The following is a 12,454-nucleotide window of genomic DNA, read 5'->3' as shown; positions in this document are numbered from 1 at the left end:
CCAGTAATCCCACCTAACAGATACTACTTGTCCTTGATATGTATGTCCCTGTCAGGCAAGGAAGAAATGGTCGACTGACGGAACCATGGTTGACAAGAGAGGTTGAATGTCTTGTTAAGAGGAAGAAGGAGACTTATGTAAAGCTGAGGAAACAAGGTTCAGACAGAGCACTGGAGGGATATAAGATAGCCAGGAGGGAACTGAAGAATGGGATTAGGAGAGCTAAGAGAGGGCATGAAAAATCTTTGGCGGATAGGATCAAGGAAAACCCCAAGGCCTTTTACACATATGTGAGAAATATGAGAATGACTAGAGCGAGGGTAGGTCCGAGCAAGGATAGTCGCGGGAGATTGTGTATTGTGTCTGAAGAGATAGGAGAGGTCTTGAACGAGTACTTTTCTTCAGTATTTACGAATGAGAGGGGCCATATTGGTGGAGAGGACAGTGTGAAACAGATTGGTAAACTCAAGGAGATACTTGTTAGGAAGGAAGATGTGTTGTGCATTTTGAAAAACTTGCGGATAGACAAGTCCCCCGGGCCTGACGGGATATATCCAAGGTTCTATGGGAAGCAAGAGATGAAATAAGGACCCATGGTATTCGAGGCAAGGTACTAACATGGATTGACGATTGGCTGTCAGGCAGAAGGCAGAGAGTTGGGATAAAAGTTTCTTTTTCGGAATGGCAACCGGTAACGAGTGGTGTTCCGCAGGGTTCAGTGTTGGGGCCACAGCTGTTCTCTTTATATATTAGCGATCTAGATGATGGGACTGGGGGCAATCTGGCTAAGTTTGCCGATGATACGAAGATAGGTGGAGGGGCAGGTAGTATGGAGGAGGTGGGGAGGCTTCAGAAAGATTTAGACAGTTTAGGAGAGTGGTCCAAGAAATGGCTGATGAAATTCAACGTGGGCAAGTGCGAGGTCTTGCACGTTGGAAAAAAGAACAGAGGCGTGGACTATTTTCTAAACGATGACAAAATTCATAATGCTGAAGTGCAAAGGGACTTGGGAGTCCTAGTCCAGGATTCTCTGAAGGTAAACTTGCAGGTTGAGTCTGTAATTAAGAAAGCAAATGCAATGTTGTCATTCATCTCAAGAGGCTTGGAATATAAAAGCAGGGATGTACTTCTGAAGCTTTATAAAGCATTAGTTAGGCCCCATTTAGAATACTGTGAGCAATTTTGGGCCCCACACCTCAGGAAGGACATACTGGAACTGGAGCGGGTCCAGCGGAGATTCACACAGATGATCCCAGGAATGGTAGGCCTAACATACGATGAACGTCTGAGGATCCTGGGATTATATTCATTGGAGTTTAGGAGGTTGAGGGGAGATCTAATAGAAACTTACAAGATAATGAATGGCTTAGATAGGGTGGATGTAGGGAAGTTGTTTCCATTAGCAGGGGAGACTAGGACCCGGGGGCACAGCCTTAGAATAAAAGGGAGTCACTTTAGAACAGAGATGAGGAGAAATTTCTTCAGCCAGAGAGTGGTGGGTCTGTGGAATTCATTGCCACAGAGGGCGGTGGAGGCCGGGACGTTGAGTGTCTTTAAGACAGAAGTTGATAAATTCTTGATTTCTCGAGGAATTAAGGGCTATGGAGAGAGCGCGGGTAAATGGAGTAGAAATCAGCCATGATTGAATGGTGGAGTGGACTTGATGGGCCGAATGGCCTTACTCCCACTCCTATGTCTTATGGTCTTATCAAAGTGCTCTGCGTCACCACTGAATAGACCATTCCCGTATTCAGCTCCAATTGGAGCATCTGTCCATTCACTTACATCAGAACATGAAAGGCGCCACAGGGATGGCAGCCCAACAGTTCAGCCCAACAGTTCAGCTACATCTCATCCTTATCCACTGCCTCTTCTTGGTCATCCAGATGCAAGGCCCAGTCCCAAGGTTGATGACTACCTTGGCCGTGGCACCTGGAGCACTGGCCTTACTGCTTCCTGCGGGTACACATGGACTGGTGTCTACACATCACACATGGGCCAGAATCACCTTCAGCGAGACCTGGAATGTCGCACGTCCCGGTGGCTGGCTCTTCGCCCAAGAGACCAGAGTTGCAGTGGCATTCAGTCCATGCCACGGGGATACCACATGAGGGGCGATGCCCCAAAATGATAACTTCCATCCCTTGTATCTCTTGGATGCCATGTTCTGCTCTTTCTAGGGACAGGGAGATCTGTAGCGCCTGCTGTAAAGTTAGGGAGACTTTGTCCAAGGGTTTTTTCTGAGTCTGCATATTATTGATACCGCAGACCAAATGATCACGGAGCATATCGGATTAAACAGTTCCATACTCACAAAACTCGGCTATCTTCCGTCGCCAAGATACAAACTCAGTGACTTGTTCACCGGTGGACCACTTCACCGTATTAAACTGATATCTTTGAATGATTATCAACAAAATTGGGTTAAAGTGTTATGCTACAAGTGTCACGAGCTGGTTGAATGATTGTGTATCCGGGTGCATAAGACCGATCACCCTGAACATATGGGGTCCAAAGGCCGTCAATGGTATGACTCTCTGCCGCTCGTTCTCTATGATATTGTTGGCCTGGAAGAAATAACGCATTCATTCAGCGTATTGGTCCAGTCTTCAATACTGGCATTAAATGCTTTCAGTCACCCAAACAGAGGCATGGCGAATCAAAGAAATCTAAACCTGGGTCCAGAAAATCAGTGAGGTGGCTCAGCTGAGTAAGTCCCAGTACGACAGATAACCAGTTTATTCCATGTCGCCAGTTTAATTAGTACATGGGGAGTCCACACCGAGTGAAATAAGAAACAAAAGTTTTATTCACACAAACGATATGTACATTACCTAGTAGATCCCTACCGGGTTGCTCTGCTGGTCAGAGCCTTACTGGCCTTCATTGGGTAATTGAGACACTCCGCTCCTAGTGGGGAAGCTCGTACTCCTCAAGGAGCACGGGGAAGACGAGCATTCCCGCACCATAGGTTCTGTGTGGGATATTACATTTAGGAACAACATCACATGTAATTTGCAAATTTATCATAAGTTGCTAACTCTATTGCACTCTCAACTGCTCCCAACTTCAGGAATTTTCCTTATTTTAAAAAAATACAATCTGGAAAGTAACGTGCAATTTTCTTTCCCCCTTACCAATCCTCAATCCAAAATCATCTTTCTGCTCTTTTCACTCTTTCCCCTACCGACTTTCCAGGAGAACAATTCAGAGTTACTATAACTTGTTAAAGTTCGAACGTGTATTTCTAAAGAATATGAAAACCAGGCCCCTTCTTGCTATTTTTCTTGATGGATATTGCTGTCAGCTGTTTGTTCTGAGCTGGGGAAATTAAACTCCAATGCATATTGATTTGAAACAGAAAAAAAACGTTCATTTTTTTCTTTTGTAATAAACCTAAAATGAATGTTCACACTACCAGACAGGCCTGTTAAAAAATAACTCAACATTGGCAGGAAATCCCCAATAAAGTTTGCTGCCAGAGCACTGTGGCAATATTGATTCCTTTTTTAAAGCTTGATTTTATTTGTCATAATTCAACCTGTAAAATGGCTTTCTAACATGTACAATCGACTTCAGGGACAGCATAACATGGAAATTACCATAAGCGCATTCTCTCATCATTCACTATCTTTTTCCTATGCATTCAGTCCAGCAGACTACTACTGAAATTAATTTGGGAGACTGAGTGAATTCTCGCTCTTCATTCTGAGTGAAATGTCTATAATTGCACAGACACACATGCCTATGTTGAACACTTTTTTGGGGGATCATTGCACCAATAATATTGAGATTAATGGTGGGGTGAATTCAAGACACCCTCTGGATTTTCAGTGGGTGTAGGACCAGGATTGACAACAAAAAGGGCAAGATTTTGATGGCACCTGCAACAGAACACTAAGATTGCTAATTGGTTCACAGACAATACACCGATGATCCTTGCTCCAACAATGCTTCCTCGGAGAAATCTAATTCATTGAGAAATAACCTACTTTTAGTGCATTCTACCCAGTGAGTGAGTTTCTGTAATGAGCCATTGCATATCTGACTGTTACTCTTGACTATTCAGAACATTGAATATATATTTCTCCAATGGGATAAATAGCATCGTGCCCTATCTGCTGAATCCTGGGTTTATTCAAACTAAATCTGTAGAGCAAAGTGCAAATAATCCTAACTCAATTTTAAACATTTCTTCTTGGGATGTAGGTGATTCTGGCAATGCTGCATTTATTACCCATCCATCCCCGTGTTCGTTGCAGAGTATCAGCCAAGTATTGTTCGACTGAAGTCACATATTTTGCTAACTTTTGCTTGGTTCTTAAATGTTGCCCGTTGTACCTTTACTGAATTTTCTCTGTTTCTATAACCTTTGCTCTAGAGTCGGCAGGTATCAGTATGATACCACCACGAGGTTCAAGTTCAAGTACTGATCAATAACTCAACACACCAATTAGTAAGATTCAAATCAAAACGCATTTATTATACACAGTCAATCGCTACTCATGCATAAATTCTACTTAATAAACTATCTCTATCACTAACAGGCCTGTACTTAGCTTTGGAATGGTCCACCAGGCCAGGGGAACAAATGGCCTTTCATTCGGGTTCTGAAATTGCAGGATTCAAAAGCTGGTATGGACTGGTAGCTCGGGGCACCTATCTCGTAGCATGCGTTGACTGGAGACTTACTTGGTTGATGCGGCAGCTTGGGCAGTTCACTCTCAAGGGTTGATTCGCTGCTGAGTGACCCTGCCAAGAAGGACGATTTTAACTTGGGGACTCTACTTTATAGTCCGTAGGGGCTTCCCGCTGTTCGGGGCGGACCCGTACCTGGTTCCAAGTGATTGGACTACGTTCCGATCACTTGGATCGATTTCTCCAATACTGAAGTTGTTCCCTGCTTGCTGGGCGGTCCCTGAGTGTCCGTTCGCCTTCCTTTGTCTTTGCTCCTGCTGGTGCCGAGGAGTCTGGCTTGGCTTTATTCACCTTAAATGTTTGCATTGTACCCGGGGATCGCTCATTAGTATGCAGATGGCTGTGAGTTTCAGCGCTGTCTGGGCTTTTGCGAGTTCTAATACACAGGATTTCCATTTTAAGTAGGGAAGTGGCCAACCCAGGTGGCTACACATCTAAGCTCTCTTGAGTTGGGGAGGCAGGTTCCTTTCCCTGAAGGACAGAAATGAGCCAGTTTGTTTATTTTTGACAATTTACGCAGCTTTCACAGTCAGTGGGCGAGATTCTCCGACCCCCCCGCCGGGTCGGAGAATCGCCGGGGGCTGGCGTGAATCCCGCCCCCGTTGGTTGCCGAATTCTCCACCACCGGATATTCGGCGGGGGCGGGAATCGCGCCGCGACGGTTGGCGGCCCCCCCCCCCCGCGATTCTCCGGCCCGGATGGGCCGAAGTCCGGCCGCTAAAGTGCCTGTCCCGCCGGCGTAGATTAAACCACCTACCTTACCGGCGGGACAAGGTGGCGCGGGCGGGCTCCGGGGTTCTGGGGGGGGGGGCGCGGGGCGATCTGGCCCCGGGGGGTGCCCCCACGGTGGCCTGGCCCGCGATCAGGGCCCACCGATCCGCGGGCGGGCCTGTGCCGTGGGGGCACTCTTTCACTTCCGCCTTCGCCACGGTCTCCACCATGGCGGAGGCGGAAGAGACTCCCTCCACTGCGCATGCGCGGGAATGCCGTCAGCGGCCGCTGACGTTCCCGCGCATGCGCCGTCCGGAGATGTCATTTCCGCGCCAGCTGGCGGGGCACCAAAGGCCTTTTCTGCCAGCTGGCGGGGCGGAAATTCGTCCGGCGCGCCAGCCTTAAGGTTGGGGCTCGACCCCCAAAGTGGCGGAGCATTCCGCCCCTTTGGGGTTGCGCGATGCCCGACTGATTTGCGCCGTTTTGGGCGCCAGTCGGCGTACATCGCACCGTTTCTGGAGACTTTCGCCCAGTGTATCTGTCAGCCCACAGATTTCCAGAGTTAATGGCCAGAATTTTCCGGTCATTGCGATTCTCTTTTCCCATTGGCAGCACACACTGGGTTGTCTGGTGACGTGGGGTGGTTACAATGGGAAATCGCATTGGCAAGCGACGGGGAGATAGAATCCCGCCGCCAGTGAACGGAGCACCGCCAAGAAACACACATTTGGGGGACCGGAGAATCCCACCCAATGACTCAATTTAATAACTTTTAGTGGTGGAATTTAATTATAAGACACCTGAGAATGAAGTTTCCACTCTGGACCATGGAGCTTTCACCTAGCGTAATAATAGCTCAAACATTAAGTCCCTAGAATGATGAGCCTTGCAAAGGAATCTTGACTCCTGGCAATTTGTACCATTTCACCTGCCACTTTAATAAATTGTAATAAATGTATTAAATAAATCCAGCATCCGTAGGGTTACCTAAAGCATGTATAAGCCATTGGCGGTTTGAATGAGCTAACACGCATAACATGATGCTCTTTCAATCAGTGTGTTCTCTAGACTGTAGGGTGAAATCTTCTCTATTTTCCACTGCCTTAAATTGTAGCAACAAATCTCATTAAATCCTGAGTTACCTGATGGCTGACAGTTGGTTGGACAGCATCAAAGAAAAGTTGCATAAATGTGCACTGCACTAGTCAAGCAGATATTATTTAAGACGACAGGTATGGACTTATAGGCATAACTGCCAATACTCTCTCTGTTTACCTTCAATGTCAATAACGAGTTGTGAAAGGACTCAGTTGCTGCTCGAGTGCACCAGATATTGAATATCTTGCGAATAACAGATTCAGCAATATTGCATAAAAAACACTTGTTTCACTGGAAAAGGACCTAATCATCGTCAGTGCATAGGTGAGGTGTTTTCCTGTCTTGCCCTCAATAGGCACACATAGGTTAAAGGTGAAGTGAAATTACTTCAATTGAAGACGTACATCAGTGTAATACTAGTTACTGGTATAAATCGAAAGCTGATTTGAGCTGGAAATTGAGAAGCAGTGCAGAGTAAGCTGTTTAATAATTCCAAGGAGATCTCTCTGATTTTCTTTGATGGGACTTTTAGTGACCTGAGAGGATAGCCGGGGCCTCAGTTTAATCTGAAAGATGACACTTCCCACAGTACAGTACAGACCTCTGTCAGAAATACACGGAAATGTCAGTCTGGACTTAAATCTGTGGAGTGTGTCTTCAGCCCATGGTTTATGATTCAGAGTTGAACATGCTGTCATTGAGCCATGGCTGACACAAATGCTGGAACTTTTAATGTGTTATAACCTGCCTACTTACCATTGGCTGGGGACTAATGACAATCCCACAATCCTGTGGGAGTATGAGCTTCCCCAATGAGGGGGGCGGAGATACGATTAGTAAACTCGAAGTATAAATAAAGCTGGCCAGTTTGGAAACGGCAGGAAGGAGTGTGCAGCAAGGGAAGTTGCTGCTGCTGTTATATATATATATGTTATTGTAAATAAATGTTATTACTTTGTATCCTTAAAACCCGTGCTGGATTCTTCGTGGCCCTCACAAAACAATGTAACATAGGTGATATCATGCAGGTACCCAAGACACACATGCCTGATTGTCCTTTTTATTGACATGAATGATGGGACATTCAATGTTGGTTAATCCAATTTCACCCATTTTACTTAACCTGCAAAGTTGAATGTGTTGCACTAATAAAACATGGCTGTATACCCAACTGATACATTGTTAAAACTGTTTGGATTTCTGGAACTATTTTACAATTTTGTGGCTTACAGGCCTAGTGTACCTCTGGCCTTGAATAGTGCAGATTTGGAATTAATTTACCAATAATGGCACTGCACATTGGAGTGCCAGTGCAGGATGACACAGGTTTGATTCCTTGCTCTCAATATCCTATTCCCGGTCATATTACCTTGAGAAAGGTACTCACCTTCAGAAAGGTACTCAGCAGAGACTATGACATAGAAATCAGATCACTCCCAAATCAGGCGATAATACCGGTATTGATTACACTTAACAAGATCACTGGTAGGAAATTGGTCATCTAACCTTATTTGAACTTACCACTAAGTCCTGGATATCAGTCATTGTAACCTCTAAGAGGCATCTTGCTGATCTGAGTGTGTATGACGACCAGCTGGCTTGGACACTGGCAGAGGTCATACTGAATTCAGGGGTGAGAGGGGATTGGTATGGTTGGTGGGCAGCAATCAGGAGGGTAGCGGTGGCTTGAAGCTGCCTATGGATTTATTGGAGAATTAAAATGAGCGCTTATTTTCCTCACGGCTTCATAATAACAAAAGCAAAAAAGTTAGATTTTACCTGTTTGGACGCCTCCTTTTTAAGACTGCCAGCTTGGCTGCTAAACAACTGGAAACATTGACTACAGCATCAGTTATTAACCCCATTGGACAGTATTTAATGGAAGTGGCAGGGTTCTCGCCCTCTGGCTGGCAACCATTGGCTCTTTCCGGGCAGGTACGGCATATCGTGTGCTACCCAGGACCCTGACATGCCAGTGGCTGGCCTTTCCCCGGGATCAAGGCCCCCAGGGGCAGAAAAGCAACCTCTCAACAGCTGCCAACCAATCAGAATGCAGCAACACTTTGGCTCTGCGTTGGTGTTGCTGAGCAACAGTGGCTGCTGCAGGTATTGCACCATCCCGAGGCCGAAGATCATTGCTGGATCCCAGACCAGAAAGCAGTGGGGACCATGGGGGAGGGCAGAGGAGGTTGGCAGCAAGGGCAGGGGGGGGGTGGCTCTCAAGGCTCTCATTGTTGGGTTGCTGAAACAGACACTGGGGGCTGGATTCTCCAATCGGCGACGCCAAAATCGCGTTCGGCGATCGGCCGGAGAATCCACTCTTACGGCGGAATCGGGGGCGATGCCATTTTTGTGATGCTCCGCCCCTTCAAAAACGGCGTACTTGCACCCCATAGGGAGGGCCTCAGGACGTCACCTCAGGCCCTCCCCCGATGCTCTGCCCCCGATGGGCCGAGTCCCCATCTGCCACAACCCTCACGTGTGCTCACACCGTTCGGGGACCGTGCGTGGCGCTGCGATTGAGTTCAGCGTCGCCACAGTTGGAGGGGAGTCGTTCTTCTGGCAGGGGAGCTTCGGCAGGGACTGGAGGGACTGGTGAGGTGTGGTTCAGGGGTGGCGAGGCTGGTTACAGGGGGGGGCAGTTTTTGGCAGGCCGGGTCCGCGCACGGCCGGCGCTATGTTGCACAACGAGGCCACAGGCCTGCCCATTCTGCGGCTGTATCCGCAGATAAAGCCGAGGGCTTTACGCTGCGTGGCTGCTCGCCCCCCACCGGGTGGAGGATTGGTGCGGGGCGGCACCGACTTTCTGGTCATAAGACCAGACGGATCCTGCAGACATAGACGCAGGATCGGAGAATCCAGCCCTGAGTGCCTTTGATTGAGGGAGCCCCAAGCAGCCCTGCACAGGTTTGCTCTTCTTGCACCCCACATAGTGAGCTCCAGACCTCTCACCAGGTTGATTCTGTCTGCGGGCATTCTTCAGCAGATTTACTGGGAACATGGGAGGCTCCCCATCTGCCACAGCTCTCCCATCTGATTAAATACCCCCCCCCAATCACTAAACTTGCTAGAGGGATCATATTAAACCCAGCCTATTATTTCCATAGGCAAAGCAGCTAATTTACCAAACTTCACTCGACTCTGGGGTGGTCCCGTGGGATTGAAAATGAGCAAATATGACACCACTGTTTAAAAAAGCAGGTAGGCAGAAAGAGGTAATTATAGGCCAGTTAGTTTAACTTCGGTAGTTGGGAAGACGCTGGAATCTATCATCAAAGAAGAAATAGCGAGGCATCTGGATGGAAATTGTCCCATTGGACAGACGCAGCGTGGGTTCATAAAGGGCAGGTCATGCCTGACTAATTTCGTGGAATTTTTTGAGGACAGTACCAGTGCGGTAGACAACGGAGAGCTAATGGATGTGGTATATCTGGATTTCCAGAAAGCTTTTGACAAGGTTCCACACAAAAGGTTGCTGCATAAGATAAAGTTGCATGGTGATAAGAGTAAAGTAGTAGCATGGATAGAGGATTGGTTAATTAATAGAAAGCAAAGAGTGGGGATTAATGGGTGTTTCTCTGGTTGGCAATCAGTAGCTAGTGGTTGTCATGATATCAACATCAGCATATCATGGTGCAATCACACACACACTGATGGACAGGTAGTTGGACCAACCAACACACACACAACATCGCAGCCAATCACCAGTGACAGCACACGCACTATAAAACAGGGAACACCACAGTTCCTGCTCTTTCTACCAGGAGATAGCTCAGAGCTCAGAGCGTGCCACTCAGACATAGACCATGTGCTGAGTGCCTCATCATGATAGTGATAGGGCTGGGTCCACAGGTTAGCTGGTGAAGCACAAACCTAAGCCAGCAGTTAGTAGTTGTCATTGTTTCAGACAATAAAACAGAGTTGTACCATCTACAGCCGTGTTGGATTATTTGTGCATCGGAACACCCAACACGACAGTGGTGTCCCTCAGGGATCAGTGCTGGGCCCACAATTGTTCACAATTTACATAGACGATTTGAGTTGGGGACCAAGTGCAATGTGTCCAAGTTTGCAGACGACACAAAGATGAGTGGTAAAGCAAAAAGTGCAGAGGATACCGGAAGTCTGCAGAGGGATTTGGATAGTTTGAGTGAATGGGCTAGGGTCTGGCAGATGGAATACAATATTAACAAATGTGAGGTTATCCAGTTTGGTAGGAATTACAGCAAAAGGGATTATTAATTAAATGATAAAATATTAAAACATGCTGCTGTGCCGAAGTACCTGGGCGCCCTAGTGCAAAATGTTGTTTTACAGGTGCAACAGGTGATTAAGAAGGCAAATGGAGTTGTCTCCTTCATTGCTAGAGGGATGGAGTTTAAGACTAGGGAGGTTATGCTGCAATTGTATAAGGTGTTAGTGAGGCCACACCTGGAGTATTGTGTTCAGTTTTGGTCTCCTTGCCTGAGAAAGGACGTACTTTCGCTGGATGGTGTGCAGACCAGATTCACTAGGTTAATCCCAGAGTTGAGGGGGTTGGATTATGAGGAGAGGTTGAGTAGACTGGGACTGCACTCGTTGGAATTTAGAAGGATGCGGGGGGGATCTTCACGAAACATATAAAATTATGAAGGGAATAGATAGGATAGATGCGGGCAGGTTGTTTCCAATGGCAGGTGGAAGCAGAACTAGGGGGCATAGCTTCAAAATAAGGGGAAGTAGATTTAGGACTGAGCTTAGGAGGAACTTCTCCACCCAAAAGGTTGTGAATCTATGGAATTCCCTGCCCAGTGAAGCAGTTGAGGCTCCTTCATTAAAAGTTTTCAAGGTAAAGAGAGATAGTTTTTTGAAGAATAAAGGAATAAAGGGTTATGGTGTTCGGGCGGGAAAGTGAGCTGAGTCCACAAAAGATCAGCCACGATCTCATTGAATGGCGGAGCTGGCTCGAAGGGCCAGATGGCCTATTCCTGCTCCTAGTTCTTATGTTTGCGTTCTTATGCTTGGGCATCTGTTTTATGCCTGTAAAATTGACTCATGACCAACAAATCTCCAAGTGATTTGTTAAAGGGAGGAATGATATTTGGGAGGAAAGTTGTTTTTGGAGAGCCTCCATATGCCTCCTTCAGAACCTGTCTGATGAAAGCCCAAAAGGAGATTTTTGTCCAGATTTCCAGCACCCAGGATACCCTGCAAGTGAGAAAATACTGGCAATATCATCAAGTAACTTCCCTTCAAATAAACAGAAATTCAATGGTAAAAATTCCTCCAGTCGCTACATGTGCAATGACATTTATCTTAGTTTCCTTCTGCTGAATTAACTAGCAATACTAAATAGGCTTTGCACCAATTATTCCAGTTACAAAGAAACTATATTAAAATCTCTGTGCATGCAATTACCAGAGAATGTAAGTCACTGATTAAGTCACTGGTGTATAACAACATTGCAGTCTTAACATGTTTGGTAAAATACTGACCAGGCTGAGTGGGGAGCATGCTATGTTTCTTATGGGCTTGTCATTCCTAAGTTCTTAGCCTCACTGCTGACCAGCCACAGCTGTGATAATGCACCTGTTCTACAATTAAGTTCTTATAAATCTTTGCAAGTGCATCGTAGCGTTTTCCCAATTTAAGTTAACTTTATAATAAGTATGTCAGAACCTTTCAATCCATTGGCCAGAACACATATTGAAAACCTTGTTCGGAAATATATTCCTGTCTTGGAGAAGACTAAAAACAAGGAACTAGACTTATCCCAAGAATGTACCACAAGGAAAATTGTGAAAATAATGTTCACAGTATCGAGCCGAGCCCGTCAGTACAGCAAGTGAAGTAAGTGCGGCCTCAGCGGGGCATTCCTCGCCGAGGCCCCCCCAAAAAAGCAAAGTCCTGTTTGACAGCTGGGTTGTTCTCGGCACTGCAGGCATCGAGAAATACTCCGCTACTCGAG

The sequence above is a fragment of the Scyliorhinus torazame genome, chromosome 14, assembly GCF_047496885.1.
Source record: "Scyliorhinus torazame isolate Kashiwa2021f chromosome 14, sScyTor2.1, whole genome shotgun sequence".
In the NCBI taxonomy this organism is placed as follows: domain Eukaryota; kingdom Metazoa; phylum Chordata; class Chondrichthyes; order Carcharhiniformes; family Scyliorhinidae; genus Scyliorhinus; species Scyliorhinus torazame.
Note: the sequence above shows the minus strand (reverse complement) of the source record.